This window comes from Podarcis liolepis (assembly GCF_965112155.1).
Source record: "Podarcis liolepis genome assembly, chromosome: 1".
Classification (NCBI taxonomy): domain Eukaryota; kingdom Metazoa; phylum Chordata; class Lepidosauria; order Squamata; family Lacertidae; genus Podarcis; species Podarcis liolepis.
Window position 1 is genome coordinate 11,586,947 of NC_139554.1, and position 17,610 is coordinate 11,604,556.

A 17,610-nucleotide genomic window follows, 5' to 3' on the forward strand; every position below is an offset into this window, starting at 1 on the left:
CATATCAGGATTAAGTCTAATATATAGGGATCTACAAATTGCTGCATGAATCTCTGGGCCGATCAAATTAAGCGGTGCCAAAGAGCGTTAGCTGGGATTATAGAAAAAAGAGAGGGACACCCGTCACCATGTCAAGGGGTCCATGCGGGTATATGGACAGAAGGATGCATGTTGCAGAGAAATGTACATTGCACAGAGTTCCCGGACGCTTTGGGTCTCTGTCACCAGAGGCCAAGCCACCCGGTGTCAGAAGTGGGCTTGATTTCACTACACCAGCCTTTCTCATCCTTGGGTTCCCCCGATGTTAGAATCATAGAATCGCAGAGTTGAAAGCGACCCCATCTAGTCCAGCTCCCTGCAATGGAGGAATCTCAGCTAAGGCATCCGTGACAGGTGGCCATTCAATCTCTGTGAAATGCACATTTTACAGGGGGGAAGAAACGCATTGCAAATGTGCATTTTATGTAGAGATGCTGGAGAGTTCTGACAGAAGCAGGAGCAGGAACAAGAATTGCCCGTGCTCACGTATTGCTCCCATGTCTAGAATGGAAAATCAATCCAGCAAACATAATCAGTATGTGCTGCTGCTGCTGCTTTCAATCCACAAATGATATGTAACCGATTACCTTTCTCCCCTCCCCCCATCTACAAGGAGTTTATTGTGCACTGAAATGAAAGCAGGGGAGTAATCTAATGACAATGTGCCTTACATTGTGAATTGCGTAAGTTGTGCAATTTCAATACAGCAAGATGAACAGCATTTTTTTGCAGAAGATGGACTGCAGCAGAACGGAAGCAATGCAGTGAATACATTACTATGACTATTATTATTGATTAAATTTGTACACCACCTTTCACATACCCTCCAACATTTCCCCAATGAAAATAGGGACGTTCTATTCCATCATCGCCGAAGAATTGATGCTTTTGAATTCTGGTGATGGAGGAGACTCTTGAGAGTCCCATGGACGGCAAGAAGATCAAACCTATCCATTCTTAAGGAAATCAGCCCTGAGTGCTCACTGGAAGGACAGATCGTGAAGCTGAGGCTCCAATACTTTGGCCACCTCATGAGAAGAGAAGACTCCCTGGAAAAGACCCTGATGTTGGGAAAGATGGGGGGCACAAGGAGAAGGGGACGACTGAGGGTGAGATGGTTGGATAGTGTTCTCGAAGCTACCAGCATGAGTTTGACCAAACTGCGGGAGGCAGTGGAAGACAGGAGTGCCTGGCGTGCTCTGGTCCATGGGGTCACGAAGAGTCGGACATGACTAAACGACTAAACAACAACAACATTCCATCATCATCATCATTTTGCTATTTCTACCCCACCCGTCTGACTGGGTTGCCCCAGCTACTCTGGGTGGCTTCCATTGAAACCATAATAAAACATTAAACATTTTTTTAAAAAAACAACTTCCTTATACAGGGCTGCCTTCAGATGGCTCGGTGTGTGTGTGTGCATAATTCCATATCTTCCAACATTTCTCCAATGAAAATAGGGGAAAGTGAGATGTTCTAGGATCAAATAAGAAACCGGGACAGCTTCTGTAAATCCAGGGCAGTCCCTGGAAAATAGGGACACTTGGAGGGTCTGCCTTCATCTGTAGATCTCGGGGTGATTCACAACATAAAAATACAACATAAAAACCCAAAATACATAATAAAAAGAAGAACAAAAACAAAGCAATAATTCCCCCCCCCAGCACATTTAAAAGGGCATCAGATGTTAATCAGCCAAAAGCCTGGTTGAAGATAAATGTTTCTGCCTGGTGCTTAAAGGTGTATAATGAAGGCGCCAGAATGGAAAACAACGCCTTCTTACATTCCTACATTTATGTGAAAAATGCAAGTGAAATATTCACAATGGAAGTGTGGCAAATTCTTACACCCTCCCACCTGCACAACAGAGGACAAAACAGGCCTATGATTGAATATCACAGCACTGAGCTGGGACAGAGTCAAGCTTCTCAGCCCATCCCTACACAAGACAGAAGTTTGGCCTGATCGAGCGAGGAAATCCTTGTTCTCCCAAGCATCATTCCAACCAAGAACACTTGTAAAAAGAGAGTTTTCCGTGCCGCTCACATTTCCAGCTGAACAAGTGTTCCTGCCACCTCCCCCCACTTACGATGCTGTAAAGATGCAGTGGCAAAGATGTCACCTGGGACTTTTGCCCTTTAAGCAGGACACAAGCTGGAACGATACATGTTTCTGTCCTGTCACTCTGGAAATGAACAACCAGAGGAGCCTACAGCTTCTAAATTACTCAGCGCCATAGGTGGTTAGCTCACCTTTGCATGCAGCTTGTCACATCTCCTGGTCACACTGTCATGTGCCCCTGTATATTCCCCTTGAAACGCATTCATATTTCAACAAGGAGCAACCAGGTTGGGGCAAAGGGGTCGTGCTGAGATCTCCCAGGCTCACACCTCTCTCTCTCTCTCTCTCTCTCTCTCTCTCTCTCTCTCTCTCTCACACACACACACACACACACACACACACACCTTTACCTACAATTTTTTAATTCCGAAACCTCTGGGAAGTCAGGGGGTACAACCCCATTGCATGCTCCCTTAAAGGTAAAGGTAAAGGGACCCCTGACCATTAGGTCCAGTCGTGACTGACTGGGGTTGCGGTGCTTAACTCGCTTTATTGGCCGAGGGAGCCGGCATACAGCTGACCACGTGGCCAGCATGACTAAGCTGCTTCTGGCGAAACAGAGCAGCGCACGGAAACGCCGTTTACCTTAGCACATACTTAATTGAATTCTTCAACTTTCAAACTCCAAAAATGAGGGGTGCTAAAATGTTGTAACATGACTTGGGAACTAATGTTGTTTGGCACCCCTTATTCTGATTGGCCCAGGGATCCATGCAAGCAATTTGTATATTCCTATATACAGTTGTACCTTGGTTTTCAAACAGCCTAGTTCTCGAACATTTTGGCTCCCGAACAATCAAAATATGGAAGTGACCATTCCGGTTTTTGAATGTTCTTTTGGAAGCCGATTGTTCGACAGGGCTTCCGATTGGCTGCAGGAGCTTCTTGCAGCCAATCAGAAGCTGCACTTTGGATTTTGAATGCTTTGGAAGTCAAACAGACTTCCGGAACGGATTCCATTTTTTCTGGAACACTTTTTTTGATGTGAATGGGTGGGGCCTGCACATTCACATTCCTCCCACGTATTTACCTGCAGCTGGATGAGGGTGAGGGCCTATGGGTTGGGTTGCCTCAGCAATGGGGTTTAGTTTCTCTTTACTTGGTCTCTTCTGAGTATGACTTAAGTCACGAAACCATAATAGCAGCTTAAAGACAGTCAGCGGCTGGCACTTTATCTCTGACTTGTAGGGCAGCACAACCACAAGACCACATGGTCTTGTCAGCCCCAAACCCTGGAGAGCACTGAGACAGCACTGAGCCAATTGGGCTGATGTTTTGACTTGACGCAAGACAACCTCCCTTAGTCATCTTATGCCCATGGCTTTTCTGTATCTAGCTCCAAGCAAGCTTTTGTGAATGGCGTTGAACATTGCTCCTTTCATTTTTGAATGGTTTTATTATTATTTTACAAATATAAAACTATAACAATCCAAACGCATTTCCATATATAGAGATTACTTTGAATCTCTAGACTTCCCTCCATCCTCTTCATGGGTCCTGTTTGTCAACATTTTCAACTGCATATTATTTCACAATCCATATTTTGTATCTGTCCATATTATCCATAATAACTGTTACATTACAAGCGTTATTAAAATTTTGCTAATGTTTGCATCTGCTTACAGTGGTCTCCTAAATAAATTATATCCCCCCCCATTCTTTCTTAAAGTTTTTATCTTTTTGGTTCCTGAGTTTTTTTGGTCAGTTTTGCCATTTCAGCATAGTCCATCAGCTTAACTTGCAATTCCTCTCTTTTAGGGATTCTTTCTTCTTTCCATTTCTGAGCTAGTAACCTCTGAGCGGCTGTTGTCGCAAACATGAAAAGCCTTTTCTGCTCCTTTGGAATATTGGTACCTATAATTCCTTTTTAAAAAGCCTTCTGTTTGTTTTTCTAAACAAAAGTAATTTTGAGCATTTTTTTATTTCGTTATATATCATCTCCCATAAATCTTTTATTATCTTACACAACCACCACATATGATAAAAGGTACCATCTTTTTCTTTACATTTCTAGCAGGTATTTGTACTTGTTCAACACATCTCCGCTAACTTACTAGGAGTCAAATAGCACCAGTACATCATTTTCATATAATTTTCTTTCAGTATACGACATGCCATGAATTTCAGGTCTGTTTTCCATAACTTTTCCCGATCTGCCATCTGGATATTGTGTCCCAAATCATTACAGTGTATCATTACAGATTTAACCTGTTCATCTTTTGTATGCCATTCTAAGGGCAAGCTGAACGTTTTCGACAATAATTTGATATTATTTTCTAACATATCTTTTTGATACCTCACGCTGAAAACCTTTCTTTTCATCTGTCTTGAAAGCGTCATTTAGTTGGTGAAACTGTAATCCATCTGTTTATAAATCCCTTATCTCCTCATTGCTCCGTTTTAAGAGGTGTGTCCCATAGAGTTGCTCTTCTTTTTTAAAAAAAATGCTTTTTATTGGTGTTTCATTTAATACAAACAAACAAAATACAGTAAAATTCATTTCCCCACATTCTTTCCCCACACTCTGCTGAGCACTGACTTCCTTCCCTCCCTTCAACAGGTTTTCTTATGTCAGTTATTTTTCCACAGTTTCTTATTGTATCCAATCATATCTACATCGTAAGATTTATTTCAGTCCTGCCAGAGTCTTCAAATTTCTACAGTTATTATTTATGTACTCCATAAATTTACTCCAATCATTTTGGAATTTTGCTTCCTCCTGATTTCGGATTCTACAGGTCAGTTTTGCTAGTTCCACATAATCAACCATCTTCATCTGCCACTTCTCTACAGTGGTACCTCGGGTTAAGTACTTAATTCATTCCGGAGGTCCGTACTTAACCTGAAACTGTTCTTAACCTGAAGCACCACTTTAGCTAATGGGGCCTCCTGCTGCTGCCGTGCCGCCGGAGCACGATTTCTGTTCTCATCCTGAAGCAAAGTTCTTAACCCGAGGTACTATTTCTGGGTTAGTGTAGTCTGTAACCTGAAGTGTATGTAACCTGAAGCGTATGTAACTAGAGGTACCACTGTATTGTTGGTAATTCTGGTACTTTCCATTTTTCATAGAGTTGCTCTTCAAAGGTAGAGTGTGAAAGGGGTTTGTGTTTCCTTCCATGGATTGCTGCAGCTTTATAGAATTAAAAAACCAATCCATCAGAGGTCCTTCCCCACCCACTAATTTAGTGGCAAGTGTAACTGCAAGCCTTCCTGAGCTATAGGGCAGTGTTTCCCAACCTTTTTTGGGCAAAGGCACACTTGTTTCATGAAAAAAATCTCGAGGCACACCACCATTACAGCCCCGTGACGTCAGTGCGCAGCGTCACGCCGGGAGGGACATGAATTGCTAGCAAATTACATAATCACCTCCTTGAGGGCTGGCTCATCTTCTCCGAAGGCAGAACCCCATTAATTAACAGCACAGACTCACACCATAGCCAAGACGAGGGGGGAAAACCTCAGTCATGCACAGTCATGCACATGTGGGGGCTAAATGAGGACGAAGACCGGGCAGAGAGCAGGGTTCAAATCACCCCACCTGGCCAGGACAATCCCTGGGTGCTCCCTTGGGCCACTCGCCTGACCCACCTCACAGGGCTGTTGTTGCGAGGATAACACGGGGAGAACCACGCGCGCCCCCGGGAGCTCCTTGGAGGAGAAAGCGGGCAATGAATGCAATGCACGAAATATATGAGAGGCGACCAGGTTTTGCAGGTGAGGGGCCCCCGCCAGCCTCCGCTTCCAACACCCGGCGCAACGACGCCGAAGTTTCCCCCCGGGCTCGGCTCGGGGAGCAGCGCTGCTCCCCCCCGGCTCCCCTTCGCCCTCCCGGCTCTCTCTGCTGCCCACTGGGGACCCCCCTCACCTGCCAAGTCCGGAGCGCCGGTGGAAGTTGCATGCATGCATGCAGGGCGCCGCGTTGCCATTGCATTGCACTGCACTCCATGCAACGCCTGCACGCATGCATTGCCTTGCACGCCCGCCAAGGGGTCTCCCCGCGGTCCGATGCGTCCCCTCCAGTGCAGATGCAGCATTGCAAAAATAAAAAACCCCCGACGCAGCCCTACCTGGGGGGCAGCCTCCGCCTCCGCCGCTCCGCCTCCGCGGGGATCCCCGGGCTCCAACCTGCCGCCCGATCTCCGCAGGGGCGCAGGCAGGCTGCGCGGGGTCTGCGCGGAAGAGCCCCTGCCCGCCCGGCCGCCGCCGCCGCGCTCATTCCATGGCTGGGAGAAGAGCGCTTCAAACAAAACGCCCGGCCCACCAGGCCACGCTGGGAAACGTAGTTCGCGCACCCCGCGCGGGCGCGGAGCCCAAGGGCGAGGGGACTACGGATCCCAGCAGCCCCCGCGCCGGGGACGGAGGGGGAGAGGCCGGGTGCAGGGATGGAGGGACAGGTGGGCGAGCGAGTGAGTGAGTGGCAGCCGCCAAGCCTTGTCCGAGAGCCAGGAAGGGCCTCCCCGGAGGAGGAGGGAGGCGCAGAGCGGGAGGGAGGGAGGGAGGGAACCCCAGGGGTCATCTAGTGACGGTGCCCCAATCGAAAATTTGACTTAAAAAAAAAATCTTTCGAATTTTTTAATTTTTCCCGCGGCACACCAGGCAACATCTCGCGGCACACTAGTGTGCCGAGGAACAGTGGTTGGGAAACACTGCAGTATAGGGGAACTTGCAGGGCTCTATGAAAACCCTTTCTGCTCACTTGCAGAAAGATGGAACAATATGAGCGAGGGGAAATGCAGGGAGCCTGTTTTAACAATATCGCCTTTCAGTGCAGCTCTGCAAAAATCATTTCGGCGCTTTAGCCCCATGCGCTTGAGCTCTTTGAGAAGTGCGCTAACTCGACCGGCAAAGCAGATGCACACAGGCAGCTCCTATTGGGAGTAAACACGGCTAGGTATCATCTGACCCTTAGAATCCGTGCCCAGACTTCAAATGACATCCACAGTGAGATGGAAAGAGTGGGGGTGCGTTTATTTATTTCTCCCTGTTCTTCAAAAGCGGATGACGAGGGAGGTTCTGCTCCAGAGACTGTCCCGCAGGAAGGAGAGGCTCGCACACTGACCTTGCGCCAGCGGCCTGACCCTCAGGCGAGCAGCACCGAAAACTCACATCCGCTGGACTTACCGGAGCATGACTACAGTTTCAGGTTGCTAGGACTGTAAGGCTCAAAAGCAAGCATGAGAGCCAGGAAATGCGAGAAAGGGAGTGGGGAGGGGAGAGAGGAGGCAAAGGAGAGAGAGAGGAGGTAAATTAACCTTGCTCACACCTGAAAGAAGCAGGCAATATCCCCAAAGCAGGCAGGCAACTTGCAAGGGGGGTGCAATCATTCTCGCACATCTGTTGTGTTTTAAGAGGGGGAATCCACACAGGCAGTTTCAGATCAAAAGAGGACACCTTGAAATAGGTTTTAATATGTGGCTGGCTATTTTTGCTGTCACAATAATGGAACGTGCGCCTCTTTTACACAACCGGGGACTTGCGTTTTGTTTTCACTCTTCTCTACTTAATGGGTTTCTAACCTCAGAGGCAATTCTTGAACGTGGCACCTTCGTGCCGCTCAGCAGATGGGCTCCCTCATTCACTCATAACCACTTATTTTAGTGCCAGGGGAAACTTTTCCTTGCAATCTTTTCAGCTGTGTTCCTTCTGTATGGCACAAGCAAGAGCCTGCATGGCGGAATGAGTTTAGAGCAGGGGTAGGCAACCTAAGGCCCATGGGCCACAAGCGGCCCACGGGGGTCATTTAACCGGCCCCCGAGCCACCCCCAAACCGAGCTGCCTGCTCGGCGAGTTCCCATGTACTGCGCTAAACCGGCGCAGCATGGCGCAGGAACTCACTTCCGCAGCGCTGGAAATCGCGTCTGCGCAGACACAGACGCCAGAAATCACAGGCACGCACCTGATAAAGCCCACGAAAGGATCTCCACTGGAGTGAACCAGCCCAGCCGAGGTAAATCTTGCTGGCCCCTGGTTTAGAGTTTACCACTAGGACCCAGGAGACCAGCATTCAAAACCTCGCTCAGCCACAAAGTTCACTGGGTGACCTTGGGCCGCTCACTACCTCACAGCCTAACCTACCTCACAGGGTTGTCGTTGTGGGGATTAAATGAGGGGAGGGAGAACCACACACCCTACCTCAAGCTCCTTGGACAAAAAGGTGGGATATAGATGCAATAAATAAAAATAAAAATAAATAGGATAGAGAGCAAGGAAGGCAATGGGGGTTCCATCACTTGCTCTATCTTCTTATGTAACATGCTGAAATCAACAAAAGAGTTAATTAGATTCTGATCTCTTATCACACAAAAAGGTGGAAGGGACCCAGAACATAAAAATGAGGAGATTTCACCCCTCCCATATCCAAGAATCTGCTGGTGTTCTCTGCTGATTCTCCAGAGAGGAGGGGGCGGTTTCTGCTCTCTACTACTTATTCCAGCCTCACATCAAAGAGGGAGAGAGAGACTGAGTGTTAGAGAGAGATCGTGTGTATAGATAAGGTTGCTGCTAAGAGCAGCTGCAGACACTCAGTGCAGTTCAGCATTTTTGCTTAGACCTCATTTAGCTCTGTACATAGTGGTGTATTATAGTTGTAGATAGAATAAAGAAGATATTCTCCAGAGCTGCTCTCCGAGTCGTTTATATACTCTGCTATACTCTGCTGTACGATGACTGTCTTCTCGTTGGAGTAAATCCGGTGCTCACAACTCTAAGCTGTGAGTCCACAGCACTTTGACCTGTTCCTGTGCAGAAGGTGGTCTCTGGAAGTGCTACCCAGCTCGCCTGGCCTAGTCGGGGCTGAAGTGTGTGAGTCCAGTTGGTGGCACTGGCTCAAGGGCGATGCTGACAAAAAACACATGAAGAGACTGCAGGATCAGGCCAATGGCCCACCTGGTGGTGGTGGTGGGGTTAAAGTGAGCTACTGAAGCAGAGGAGACTCACTACAGATAAAGGTATTGCACAGTTTGAGGAAGTTCAATGCATATCTTTTCTATCTTTTTTCACTTTGGCTGGTAGGATGTTACCTCTCCCTGGAATTTCCAGACTGATAGCTACAAGCCACAATTCATCAAGGAACGAGGAAGGCTGGGTGGAACGTAGACTGGGAAAGTGACACACACACAAATTGAGTCATCACAGCGCGGGGGCTTGCCAGGATGGCAACAAACAGCAGATTGTGAATGATTTTGTTTTCAGATGAAAACATCGACCCTCATTCAGGTCGATGCTTTTAATAATTGCCATTGCTTTGGCTTGAAAAGCAATTTGCTCCCTCCTCCGCCGAGATGTCACGGATATGCGGGATGCTTGCGTCTATCGCCAGGGTGAGTCCAAGGTGAGCCTAAGAAGCTATTTCCTGCCAGGTAACTGGATTGCTTAATAGCTGCTTGTGACAGCAGGGAGGAGGACATGACAATAGCCAGGAAATGAACCCCCACTAGCCTGGAGGAGAGGACCGGCACGTCCTGTCTCAGGAGCAACCGTGTCCTTGTGGATCAACAGCTGGATAACGTGTTCCAGGGAGGCAGATGGAGCTTGCAGCTGCTGGTCTGACCTGCACTGGCTTGCAGGGCTCAATGGAGCATCAGGAAGGACCATTGCTCATCTACTCCGCATGCAGAAGGTCCAATGTTCTCCAGGGCATCAGGCAGGGGGTATTCCCAGCCCTACCTGGCAATGCCATGGATGGATGGCGGCTAACAGATTGAGGCTGAATCCTGACAAGACAGAAGTACTGTTTTTGGGGGACAGGAGGTGGGCAGGTGTGGAGGATTCCCTGGTCCTGAATGGGGTAACTGTGCCCCTGAAGGACCAGGTGCGCAGCCTGGGAGTCATTTTGGACTCACAGCTGTCCATGGAGGCACAGGTCAAATCTGTGTCCAGGGCAGCTGTGTACCAGCTCCATCTGGTACGTAGGCTGAGACCCTATCTGCCTGAGGACTGCCTCGCCAGAGTGGTGCATGCTCTGGTTATCTCCCGCTTGGACTACTGCAATGCACTCTACGTGGGGCTACCTTTGAAGGTGACTCGGAAACTACAATTAATCCAGAATGCGGCAGCTAGACTGGTGACTGGGGGCGGCCGCCGAGACCATATAACACCGGTCTTGAAAGACCTACATTGGCTCCCAGTACGTTTCCGAGCACAATTCAAAATGTTGGTGCTGACGTTTAAAGCCCTAAACGGCCTCGACCCAGTATACCTGAAGGAGCGTCTCCACCCCCATCATTTTGCCCGGACGCTGAGGTTCAGCGCCGAGGGCCTTCTGGCGGTTCCCTCATTGCGAGAAGCAAAGCTACAGGGAAGCAGGCAGAGGGCCTTCTCGGTAGTGGCGCCCGCCCTGTGGAACGCCCTTCCAGCAGATGTCAAAGCGATAAACAACTACCTGACATTCAGAAGACATCTTAAGGCAGCCCTGTTCAGGGAAGTTTTTAACGTGTGATATTTTACTGTATTTTTGGTTTCTATGGAAGCCGCCCAGAGTGACTGGGGAGGCCCAGCCAGATGGGCAGGGTATAAATAATAAATTATTATTATTATTATTATTATTATTATTATTATTATCAAACCTGAAACCTACTTCATGCAAAGCAGATTCTCTGCCCTTGAGCTACAGCCCTTACCTTTATCCACCTGTGAATGCCTTTCTCTCTCTCTGTTTAATATATTTTTTATTAAATTTTTCTGCTTTACAATTTAAAATACTCATTGTACATCCTTAAGATATCAGTGACTTCCCTTCTTCTCTTTCCATGGTTCATTTTAAAAGGTTACTTATTGGAAGTATTATGGGAAAAGAAAACAGGGGGCACAGTGAGAAGCTCTGGTGGTGCCACCACCCAAAAGGCCCGGCCCCATTTCACTGCACATTGCCTGTCTTTCTGCCTTCCCAATTGACATTGCTGACATGCTGGTGGTGAAATGAAAGGGCATTTCGGCATGGCTCCACCAGTGTGACTGAATCATAGAATCGCAGAATTGTAGAGTTGGAAGGGACCCTGAGGATCACCTAGTCCAACCCCCTGCAATGAGGAATGTGCAGCTTGTCAGTATTTTCATCCCTCCCATTGCAAAGATCACTGGATCATGCTTGTTTTGCTTCCTGTCTGTGAGAAAGGGGGGCGGGGGGGGGGCGTGACTACTCTTCCAGACTTCTGTCCCTAGCACTGTGCCGGTTTTTCTTTGATCTAGCTAGAGACAAGATGGCAGCATGAGAGAGCTCTCTCTCGTACATGTTATATTCTTTTATTTGTTTAATCAGTAGAAATAAATTAGTGTTATGTACTGAGTTGAATAGGATCCAAAATGCAGCAGCCTGATTGGTCCTAGAACAATAGGATCCAAAATGCAGCAGTCTGATTGGTCCTAGAACAATAGGATTCAGAATGCAGCAGTCTGATTAGTCCTAGAAGAATAGGATCCAGAATGCAACAGTCTGATTGGTTCTAGAACAATAGGATCCAGAATGCAACAGTCTGATTGGTTCTAGAACAATAGGATTCAGAATGCAACAGTCTGATTGGTCCTAGAACAATAGGATTCAGAATGCAGCAGTCTGATTGGTCCTAGAACAATAGGATTCAGAATGCAGCAGTCTGATTGGTCCTAGAACAATAGGATCCAGAATGCAGCAGTCTGATTGGTCCGCAGGAGCCACCCAATCCAGCTCCAGCTGGAAGTGAATCGGCAACCTGATTGGCCTACCGGAGAATCCCGGAATTAGCCATTCACGTGGGGCCCATTGTGTAAATAATGTATGTAAAGCAGACATTTTGGGGGAACTGGCATTCCTCACTACTATGAGCTGAATAAAGAGCATGAAATCCACACTCGACTCCGAGTATATTTCAATTAGGTATGCAACAAAACCTCCACAGCTTTGCTTCCGTTACTCTGCTGCTTTTGAGGTGCTAACAATAGCAATGTGGGTCCACTGCACCAGGACCTATTCCTTGGGAATGCTGCTCTGCTCCTCCTGTGTTTCTGTGATTGGAAGGTCAGAGAAGGTGCTCCCAACACCCTGCCCATGCAGGCGCTGAAGACGTGGGCTGTATATGGGTGCACGCTCACAGCTGTCCCACCCAGGGATCGAACCTGCAACCTTGGTGTTATCAGCACCATGTTCTAACCGACTGAGCTATCTGTTAGGGTCTAAATCAGTCTTTCCTAACCTGGTGCCTTGCGGCTGCTTTGGACCACAAATCCCACCAGGCCCAGCCCAGGGGATGGGGTTGATGGGAGCTATAATTCAGAACAGCCAGAGGGCACCAGGTTGGTGTACATAATAAGAAGCAGGAAAGCCAGGGAGGGGGTGAAGCCAGGCAGCAAAGCGGCAAGATATGCCATCCCTTGCATGGGAGAGAAATTAGGTCAGGCAGAGAAATCCAGGCTTCTTTATCCATCTCTCCCTTTCTGGAGAACGCTAAGGAACATCCAGAGCCAATTTCTTCTTTTGCATCCCGACTCCCGCAGGCTCTCGAGCGATACACAGCGAAAGCAGTCCATCTGCCCAGAGAATAGGCTTTCAAGGTCCCCACTGGAACACGCTGGCAGCAGCAAAACGCACTTGCAAAATTCTGGCTGCTTGAAGGGAAGAGTCCGTTATCGCCGCAGGGCTACTAAGCTGCGAGGAGAAAATGATTATTATCTTTCCAGAGTAATCTCTAAAGAGGCAGCAGGGCAGCTCCAGCTTAGTGCGATGCCAAGAGTCCCAGTAGCTGCATTCTGTATTATTATTATTATTATTATTATTATTATTATTATTATTAGTTTTAAATACCACCCTCCATCAAAAGATATCAGAGTGGTTCGCAAGTTAAAAACATATAGAAATTAAAAACAAGACTATCAATGGCTACAGGCCATAATGGCTGGGCTCTGCCTCTACAATTGGAGGCAGTGATGCTTCTAAATTTCATTTGCTGGAAACGACAGGAGAGGAGAAGGCTCTCGTGTGGTCGGATCCTGCTTGTGGGTTTCCCCACAGGTATCTGGTTGGCCACTGTGACAACAGGATGCTGAATTTACATTAAGGTTACCAGGTTTTTTTCAATGAATCTGGGGACACTTTTCAACTTCAGTGCATTTTGTATGGGGACCGAGTTGTAAATCCGGGGAATTGTCCCCGGGAAACGGGGACGACTGGTAATCTTAATTTAGATGGGCCATTGGCCTCGTTCAGCAAGCTATTGCTGATGTTTAATTTTACTGTTTACTATTAGATTCCGATGGATTGTTGAATGTTGCTTTGTTTGTAATAATAATAATAATAATAATAATAATAATAATAATAATAATAATAATTTGGGACGTGGAGGGCACAAGGAGAAGGGCAGGACAGAGGACAAAATGGCTGGACAGTGTTCTCAAAGCTACTATCATGAGTCTGACCAAACTGCGGGAGGCAGTGGAAGACAGGAGTGCCTGATGTGCTCTGGTCCATGGGGTCACGAAGCGTCGGACATGACTAAACAACAACAACTACTACTACATGCACCTGAATGTAATGCAAAGGGATGGAATAATAGAATCAAGAAAGAGATGATTGCTCACAGCACTGAGATGTTTTTGCCTCCCTTATGTGATTCCTTTTACCTGCTAGAAGATTTTTCACCAATTTTAATGGCCGGTCTCTTGCATTTTAGTTGGGAAGGGTTATGGAGAATCTCAGTTCTCATTCAAAACAAAATAAAACCTATCCTCCCCAACTAAAATGCAAGCGTCTGGCATCCTGTTCTCACAGTGGCCAACCCCACAAGCAGGACCCTGAGCAGGAGAACACCCTCCCCCCCCCCTGTGTTTTCTGGCAACTGCTATTCAGAAATCATTTACTGCCTCCAACTGTGGTGGCAGAGCAAAGGGTTGCTATGCTATTCAGCGTACAGTGTTGACGGCGTTCTTGTTTTCTGTCTGAATCCTCCAGACAAGCTGGAGCATGAAGAGGAGGAGGAGGAGGAAGCTGCAATCCAGTACCAGCCAGTTTGGGTCTATGTCTCATTCAGACAATCTACAGGCTCATTTTAGCAGATGAACCGAGGAGATCCCAACATGGAATGACGTCTTTTGAGCTGGAAACAGAATGGAAGGGAACACAGAATGGAAACAGAATGGAAGGGAACCTGACAGTAAGAGCTGCTCGACAGTGGAATTTGCTGCCAAGGAGTGTGGTGGAGTCTCCTTCTTTGGAGGTCTTTAAGCAGAGGCTTGACAACCATATGTCAGGAGTGCTCTGATGGTGTTTCCTGCTTGGCAGGGGGTTGGACTCGATGGCCCTTGTGGTCTCTTCCAACTCTATGATTCTATGATTCTATGATTCTATGACATCTCAAGCAAGAGAAGAACTCTTGCATGAAGAAATACATTCCCAAGGACACCGGGAGGTCATTTTCAGGGCGGCCAACGTTCTGCAGAAGGAACATCATGAAAGATGCAAAAGGGCCACAGAACGGCCACCGCGCTTCCTTTCTAAACAAGGCTGCTGTCTCTCTGCAGTGTTGCATTAAGCCTGCTCCACTCAAAATGGTCCCTTGTAATTCATCCATGGGAGCCACCCCCATCATCCCTGACTATTGGGGCGATGGGAGCTGGAGCCCCACAACAGCTGGAAGGGAACACATGTTCCCCTTCCCTGTTTCAACTCAGATCACGAATTGTCTCTCTGTACTATATTTGCATTAGTCTGCAATTGAACTGTTTTCACTGGCTGTTCCCCAAGGCTCTAAATGCACGGGTGGGGGAACGAGGAGGGGCAGGAATAAAAAAAGAGGGAAATGGAGTATATGGGACCCTCAGATATTCCATAGTCCCTTCACATCATGTATTTAACACCAGGAGCCATGTGTTGTTTTCAACATGAAGTTGCAGATTCAACGAAAGTAAATTAGAACAGAAAATACATTAGCAAGCAAACACCCATATATATATTGTTTGAAAAGTTGGGTGTTTCCCCCTCTCTCTGCCAAGCAGTGGCAAGAGCCCAAGGGGTTCCAGGGTCTGTGGTCCTTTGGAGAACTGAGACATGGAGGATATTGTTGTAGCTTTAAGAAATATGGTTTGTTCACCTATTTACACCTTCAGCCTGCAGGGAGGGAGTCCAGATCTTACAGCATGGTCATTTCAAGAGGGGCTTGTCCCCCACAGCAGAGCAGCCCTGCGGTCCAAGGCATCTCTCCCAGCCAGCCTACAGCCAACCTGCCCAAGATGGATCCCAGGATCCCAGTCTTCTTTGTTGTTTCTTCTTCTTCTTCTTCTTCTTCTTCTTCTTCTTCTTCTTCTTCTTCTTTCCAGCAACGCTTGCTCAATAGCTCTCTTTTCCTGTCACCTCACACCCAGTCTCTGTCCACACATCAGGGCAAGGGGGAGGGACAGTTCTCTTGCCTGTCTAATGACCCCCAATGGCCCCCTATTGTTTCTTAATGGCCAGGTCATTTTCACACCCCAAATAATCAAAATCCTACCATTTATTAATTTCTAGGGTTTAGGGTAGTCCCTCATAAAAAAAAATCTAACGCCATGTCCCACATCTGTAAAATGAACATAACTTTCTCTAACTGACGAAGCTAACTGACAGACTTGCTCTTAAAAGATGTTCTGCCCAAGACCCAGAAGCACTGTCCATTAAATTATATTGTGCTAGATGGACAAGTAGCCAAATAACCCGTTATAAGGCAGCTTATACCTATGTTAAGGTTGACTTTTTTGCATTTCCCAAAACTTGCATCTAAACCCAAGCCCTAGCGGCATCTCTGTTTTGTTTTGTTTTGTTTTGTTTTGTTTTGTTTTGTTTTGTTTTAAAGTCTCTAAGCCTCTCTCATTTTACGTGGTGATCTTATAATATCCTTATTTATATGGCTCCTGCGTTTTGATTGATCATTTGTTTTGGTCAACATAGGCTGGAAATGGGGACCATGTGTTGTTATTCATTTCTAGGCCTTGCTGTCTGGACATGGACTTCCGCTAGGAAGCTGTCTACTCGTGTCTCATTATAGGGAACCTAATTTGCTCCGGGAGCTTGCATTACCGAAAAGGCAGAGGGCAAATTAAATACGAGATTTGCCTGAAACAGAAAAACAAAGCCTCCGTTGCAGATCCATTGCTTCCGATATCTCCTGCGGAATCAATGGGAGAGACAGATTCAGAATTTGATTTGCTGGAATAATTCCACCTCGTCCAACCGCTGCCTTTGGCTGTGTTGAAGAAGAAGCTGAAAGAACAATACTCTTCAGCGGAATGAATCGCTCAACAAAAAGCCAACCTGAAGAGATGTCTTTCTTGTCTCCGACTGCCAAGCCTTGTCGCCTAGCTTCTCAAACGGAACAAGGAGGGAGAATGAATGCACTGCTTTGTTTGGGACTAATCCTCACCAACGGTGCTAATGTTTAAAACAGAGTAGAGTAAGATCAAGAGGAGAACAAGGGAGGAAAGGTTAACATTTCATATCATGTTTATGATTGCTTCCAGGTGCCCCAGGTTCCAAGAAAACTCACCGTTGAAACGCCTTTCCAACTTCTGCTGCGGCTTCCTGTCTGTGCTGAAGATGCAACTTTAGAGTGGGTGGCAGTGAGCTGTTTTCCTTTCTCATTCTTATGTATATAAAGTCACACCAAGCCGACTGGACCTTCATGTCTGCTGCGTCCTTGGATCGGTAAATCAAAGGGAGGCCTGGGAGAAAAAGCAACAATCCCAGCCTCCCACTGGCTGCAAACACATTCGCTGGGAGGTTTGCTTTGTTTTTGGGGAAGCAGAGATTGAAATGTACAGCTTTGGGGTTTAGGATGGGTCACTGGGAAGGAAAGCAACCGGGCCAAACCATCTCACACAACAAGCTGCCCCAGAGAGCCAGTTCTGTGGGGTGGGAATAAGCTGTGTGAGGCTTTGTTAACTCTGAAAGCAAACAAGGGCTACTTTTACACATTTCCCTCTCAAGTCCAAAATAAGCAGTCTTCAGGGAGTGTGTGAGATAAGGGGATACCACACCAGCCCAGGGGTGAGTTTCAGATGTGGGTTTCTGCTAATGCAGGATTGGGGGTGTTGGTGTCCCTACAGATAATATTGGACCAAAGCTCCCATCCTCCCTGACCATTGGGCATGCTGGCTGGGCTGATGGAAGTTAAGAGTCCAGCAACATCTGAAGGACTGCAGGTTCCTTTGCTCTAGGCTGAAATTTGGCAAGGTTGGAAGAACTTTTCCCACCCCTAATTCATCCTAGAGATTTAAAAATTCACTTACCTAACTTGCTATAGTCAACAAAATTGCTATATAGAAACCCCCTCGATGGAATCCAAAAACGATGGGAGGATGACATAGGTTATGAGATTAACCCCACCCAACGGACCAGAATGTGGTCTAAACCTCCCTTTAAATCCATATCAGTGAAAAGAAAAGAACTCACTCTGAAGCTAACTTACAGGTGGTATCTAACACCACAGAAACTAACGCTAATACACCCAGGAA

The 17,610-nt window shown here is 47.1% G+C and overlaps 1 long non-coding RNA gene across 1 annotated transcript; it reads left to right on the forward strand.

The window, feature by feature from the left end:
- Positions 1–9,249: 9,249 nt before the first annotated feature.
- On the forward strand, positions 9,250–16,773 carry LOC310685903. The gene is made up of 2 exons (XR_014515592.1): positions 9,250–9,493; positions 16,618–16,773. It is a non-coding gene; the product is annotated as an uncharacterized lncRNA (long non-coding RNA).
- The last annotated feature ends 837 nt before the right edge of the window (positions 16,774–17,610 follow it).